Below are 5,954 nucleotides of genomic sequence, written 5' to 3'. Positions count from 1 at the left end.
TCTATAGTCTGTCTGTCTGTCTGTCTGTCTGTCTGTCTGTCTGTCTGTCTGTCTGTCTGTCTGTCTGTCTGTCTGTCTGTCTGTCTGTCTGTCTGTCTGTCTGTCTGTCTGTCTGTCTGTCTGTCTGTCTGTCTGTCTGTCTGTCTGTCTGTCTGTCTGTCTGTCTGTCTGTCTGTCTATAGTGTGTCTATCTAGAGTGCATCTATATTGTGTATGTCTGTGTCTATAGCGTGTCTGTCTGCCTATAGTGTGTCTGTCTAGAGTGCATCTATATTGTGTATGTCTGTGTCTATAGCGTGTCTGTCTGTCTATAGTCTGTATGTCTATAGTGTGTCTGTCTGTCTATAGTGTGTATGTGTCTCTGTCTGTCTATAGTATAGTGTGTCTGTCTGTCTATAGTATAGTGTGTCTGTCTGTCTATAGTATAGTGTGTCTGTCTGTCTATAGTATAGTGTGTCTGTCTGTCTATAGTATAGTGTGTCTGTCTGTCTATAGTATAGTGTGTCTGTCTGTCTATAGTATAGTGTGTCTGTCTGTCTATAGTATAGTGTGTCTGTCTGTCTATAGTATAGTGTGTCTGGCTGTCTATAGTAGTGTGTGTGTGTCTGTCTGTCTATAGTAGTGTGTGTGTGTCTGTCTGTCTATAGTAGTGTGTGTGTATCTGTCTGTCTATAGTAGTGTGTGTGTATCTGTCTGTCTATAGTAGTGTGTGTGTGACTGTCTATAGTGGGTGTGTCTGTCTATAGTGGGTGTGTCTGTCTATAGTGGGTGTGTCTGTCTATAGTGGATTTGTCTGTCTGTCTCTAGCGCCTGTCTGTCTGTCTGTCTGTCTCCGGTGTATGTCTCTGGTGTCTGTCTCTAGTGTCTGTCTGTAGTGTCTGTCTGTCTGTCTGTCTGTGTCTAGTGTCTGTCTGTCTGTCTCTAGTGTCTGTCTGTCTCTAGTGTCTGTCTGTCTGAGTGTCTGTCTCTAGGGTCTGTCTGTCTGAGTGTCTGCCTCTAGTGTCTGCCTGTCTCTAGCGTCTGTCTGTCTGTCTCTAGTGTCTGTCTGTCTAGAGTGCATCTATATTGTGTATGTCTGTGTCTATAGTGTGTCTGTCTGTCTATAGTCTGTATGTCTATAGTGTGTCTGTCTGTCTATAGTGTGTATGTGTCACTGTCTGTCTATAGTATAGTGGGTCTGTCTGTCTATAGTATAGTGTGTCTGTCTGTCTGTCTATAGTATAGTGTGTCTGTCTGTCTATAGTAGTGTGTGTGTGTCTGTCTGTCTATAGCAGTGTGTATGTATCTGTCTGTCTATAGTAGTGTGTGTGTATCTGTCTGTCTATAGTAGTGTGTGTGTGACTGTCTATAGTGGGTGTGTGTGTCTGTCTATAGTGGGTGTGTGTGTCTGTCTATAGTGGGTGTGTGTGTCTGTCTATAGTGGGTGTGTGTGTCTGTCTATAGTGGGTGTGTGTGTCTGTCTATAGTGGGTGTGTCTGTCTATAGTGGATGCGTCTGTCTGTCTCTAGCGCCTGTCTGTCTGTCTCCAGTGTATGTCTCTGGTGTCTGTCTCTAGTGTCTGTCTGTCTGTCTGTCGTGTCTGTCTGTCTCTAGTGTCTGTCTGTCTGTCTCTAGTGTCTGTCTGTCTGAGTGTCTGTCTCTAGTGTCTGTCTGTCTGAGTGTCTGTCTCTAGTGTCTGTCTGTCTGAGTGTCTGTCTCTAGTGTCTGTCTGTCTGAGTGTCTGTCTCTAGTGTCTGTCTGTCTGAGTGTCTGTCTGTCTGAGTGTCTGCCTGTCTCCAGCGTCTGTCTGTCTGTCTCTAGCGTCTGTCTGTCTGTCTCTAGCGTCTGTCTGTCTGTCTCTAGCGTCTGTGTCTGTCTGTCTCTCTAGCGTCTGTCTGTCTGTCTCTAGCGTCTGTCTGTCTGTCTCTAGCGTCTGTCTGTCTGTCTCTAGCGTCTGTCTGTCTGTCTCTAGCGTCTGTCTGTCTCTAGCGTCTGTCTGTCTGTCTGTCTGTCTCTAGCGTCTGTCTGTCTCTAGTGTATGTCTCTGGTGTCTGTCTCTAGTGTCTGTCTGTCTGTCTCTAGTGTCTGTCTGTCTGTCTCTAGTGTCTGTCTGTCTGTCTCTAGTGTCTGTCTGTCTGTCTGTCTGTCTGTCTGTCTGTCTCTAGTGTCTGTCTGTCTGTCTGAGTGTCTGTCTCTAGTGTCTGTCTGTCTGAGTGTCTGTCTGTCTGTCTCTAGCGTCTGTCTGTCTGTCTCTAGCGTCTGTCTGTCTGTCTCTAGCGTCTGTCTGTCTCTAGTGTCTGTCTGTCTGTCTCTAGTGTCTGTCTGTCTGTCTGTCTCTAGTGTCTGTCTGTCTGTCTCTAGTGTCTGTCTGTCTGTCTGTCTCTAGTGTCTGTCTGTCTGTCTGTCTCTAGTGTCTGTCTGTCTCTAGTGTCTGTCTGTCTCTAGTGTCTTCCTGTCTGTCTGTCTGTCTGTCTGTCTGTCTGTCTGTCTGTCTGTCTGTCTGTCTGTCTGTCTGTCTGTCTGTCTGTCTGTCTGTCTGTCTGTCTGTCTCTAGTGTCTGTCTGTCTGGGTGTCTGTCTATAGTGTCTGCCTGTCTGCCTCTAGTGTCTGCCTGTCTCTAGTGTCTGTCTGTCTGTCTCTAGTGTCTGTCTGTCTCTAGTGTCTGTCTGTCTCTAGTGTCTGCCTGTCTGAGTGTCTGCCTCTAGTGTCTGTCTGTCTCTAGCGTCTGTCTGTCTGTCTCTAGCGTCTGTCTGTCTGTCTCTAGTGTCTGTCTGTCTCTAGTGTCTGTCTGTCTCTAGTGTCTGTCTGTCTCTAGTGTCTGTCTGTCTGGGTGTCTGTCTCTAGTGTCTGTCTGTCTGGGTGTCTGTCTGTCTGGGTGTCTGTCTGTCTGGGTGTCTGTCTCTAGTGTCTGCCTGTCTGAGTGTCTGCCTCTAGTGTCTGTCTGTCTCTAGCGCTGTCTGTCTCTAGCGTCTCCCTGTCTCTAGCGTCTGTCTGTCTGTCTCTAGTGTCTGTCTGTCTCTAGTGTCTGTCTGTCTGAGTGTCTGTCTCTAGTGTCTTCCTGTCTGAGTGTCTGCCTCTAGTGTCTATCTGTCTCTAGCGTCTGTCTGTCTGTCTGTCTCTAGCGTCTGTCTGTCTGTCTGTCTCTAGCGTCTGTCTGTCTGTCTCTAGCGTCTGTCTTTCTGTCTGTCTCTAGCGTCTGTCTGTCTGTCTCTAGTGTCTGTCTGTCTGTCTCTAATGTCTGTCTGTCTGTCTCTAGTGTCTGTCTGTCTCTAGTGTCTGTCTGTCTGGGTGTCTGTCTCTAGTGTCTGCCTGTCTGAGTGTCTGCCTCTAGTGTCTGTCTGTCTCTAGCGTCTGTCTGTCTGTCTCTAGCGTCTGTCTGTCTGTCTCTAGTGTCTGTCTGTCTCTAGTGTCTGTCTGTCTCTAGTGTCTGTCTGTCTCTAGTGTCTGTCTGTCTCTAGTGTCTGTCTGTCTCTAGTGTCTGTCTCTAGTGTCTGTCTGTCTGGGTGTCTGTCTGTCTGGGTGTCTGTCTGTCTGGGTGTCTGTCTCTAGTGTCTGCCTGTCTGAGTGTCTGCCTCTAGTGTCTGTCTGTCTCTAGCGCTGTCTGTCTCTAGCGTCTCCCTGTCTCTAGCGTCTGTCTGTCTGTCTCTAGTGTCTGTCTGTCTGTCTCTAGTATCTGTCTGTCTGTCTGTCTGTCTCTAGTATCTGTCTGTCTGTCTATCTCTAGTATCTGTCTGTCTGTCTGTCTCTAGTGTCTGTCTGTCTCTAGTATCTGTCTGTCTGGGTGTCTGTCTGTCTGGGTGTCTGTCTGTCTGGGTGTCTGTCTCTAGTGTCTGTCTGTCTGGGTGTCTGTCTCTAGTGTCTGCCTGTCTGAGTGTCTGCCTCTAGTGTCTGTCTGTCTCTAGCGCTGTCTGTCTCTAGCGTCTATCTGTCTCTAGCGTCTGTCTGTCTCTAGCGTCTGTCTGTCTGTCTCTAGTGTCTGTCTGTCTGTCTGTCTGTCTGTCTGTCTCTAGTGTCTGTCTGTCTCTAGTGTCTGTCTGTCTCTAGTGTCTGTCTGTCTCTAGTGTCTGTCTGTCTCTAGTGTCTGTCTGTCTCTAGTGTCTGTCTGTCTGGGTGTCTGTCTCTAGTGTCTGCCTGTCTGAGTGTCTGCCTCTAGTGTCTGTCTGTCTCTAGCGCTGTCTGTCTCTAGCGTCTGTCTGTCTCTAGCGTCTGTCTGTCTCTAGCGTTTGTCTGTCTTTGTCTCTAGCGTCTGTCTGTGTCTCTAGCGTCTGTCTGTGTCTCTAGTGTCTGTCTGTCTGTCTCTAGTGTCTGTCTGTCTGTCTCTAGTGTCTGTCTGTATGTCTCTAGTGTCTGTCTGTCTGTCTCTCTAGTGTCTGTCTGTCTGTCTCTAGTGTCTGTCTGTCTGTCTCTAGTGTCTGTCTGTATGTCTCTAGTGTCTGTCTGTATGTCTCTAGTGTCTGTCTGTGTCTCTAGTGTCTGTCTGTGTCTCTAGTGTCTGTCTGTGTCTCTAGTGTCTGTCTGTGTCTCTAGTGTCTGTCTGTCTCTAGTGTCTGTCTGTATGTCTCTAGTGTCTGTCTGTATGTCTCTAGTGTCTGTCTGTCTCTAGTGTCTGTCTGTCTCTAGTGTCTGTCTGTCTCTAGTGTCTGTCTGTCTGTCTCTAGTGTCTGTCTGTGTCTCTAGTGTCTGTCTGTGTCTCTAGTGTCTGTATGTCTCTAGTGTCTGTCTGTCTCTAGTGTCTGTCTGTCTGTCTGTCTCTAGTGTCTGTCTGTCTGTCTGTCTCTAGTGTCTGTCTGTCTGTCTGTCTGTAGTGTCTGTCTGTCTGTCTCTAGTGTCTGTCTGTCTGTCTCTAGTGTGTCTGTCTGTCTCTAGTGTCTGTCTGTCTGTCTCTAGTGTCTGTCTGTCTCTAGTGTCTGTGTCTGTCTGTCTGTGTCTAGTGTCTGTCTCTCTAGTGTCTGTCTGGGTGTCTGTGTCTCTAGTGTCTGTGTCTAGTGTCTGTGTCTCTAGTGTCTGTGTCTCTAGTGTCTGTGTCTCTAGTGTCTGTGTCTGTAGTGTCTGTGTCTGTAGTGTCTGTCTGTCTGTCTCTAATGTCTGTCTGTCTGTCTCTAGTGTCTGTCTGTCTCTAGTGTCTGTCTGTCTGGGTGTCTGTCTCTAGTGTCTGCCTGTCTGAGTGTCTGCCTCTAGTGTCTGTCTGTCTCTAGCGTCTGTCTGTCTGTCTCTAGCGTCTGTCTGTCTGTCTCTAGTGTCTGTCTGTCTCTAGTGTCTGTCTGTCTCTAGTGTCTGTCTGTCTCTAGTGTCTGTCTGTCTGTCTGTCTCTAGTGTCTGTCTGTCTGGGTGTCTGTCTGTCTGTCTGTCTGTCTGTCTGGGTGTCTGTCTCTGAGTGTCTGTCTGCCTGTCTGAGTGTCTGCCTCTAGTGTCTGTCTGTCTCTAGCGCTGTCTGTCTCTAGCGTCTGTCTGTCTCTAGCGTCTGTCTGTCTCTAGTGTCTGTCTGTCTGTCTCTAGTATCTGTCTGTCTGTCTGTCTGTCTGTCTGTCTGTCTGTCTGTCTCTGTCTCTAGTGTCTGTCTGTCTCTAGTGTCTGTCTGTCTCTAGTGTCTGTCTGTAGTGTCTGTCTGTCTCTAGTGTCTGTCTGTCTGGGTGTCTGTCTGTCTGTCTGGGTGTCTGTCTCTAGTGTCTGTCTGTCTGTCTCTAGTGTCTGTCTGTCTGAGTGTCTGCCTCTAGTGTCTGTCTGTCTCTAGCGCTGTCTGTCTCTAGTCTGTCTGTCTGTCTGTCTCTAGTGTCTGTCTGTCTGTCTCTGTCTGTCTGTCTCTGTGTCTCTGTCTGTCTGTGTCTCTAGTGTCTGTCTGTCTGTCTCTAGTGTCTGTCTGTATGTCTCTAGTGTCTGTCTGTGTCTCTAGTGTCTGTCTGTGTCTCTAGTGTCTGTCTGTGTCTCTCTAGTGTCTGTCTGTCTGTCTCTAGTGTCTGTCTGTCTGTCTCTAGTGT

This window comes from Oncorhynchus gorbuscha, linkage group LG08, assembly GCF_021184085.1.
Source record: "Oncorhynchus gorbuscha isolate QuinsamMale2020 ecotype Even-year linkage group LG08, OgorEven_v1.0, whole genome shotgun sequence".
Lineage (NCBI taxonomy): Eukaryota > Metazoa > Chordata > Actinopteri > Salmoniformes > Salmonidae > Oncorhynchus > Oncorhynchus gorbuscha.
The sequence above is the reverse complement of the archived record's forward strand: the minus strand, read 5'-3'. Positions refer to the sequence as shown.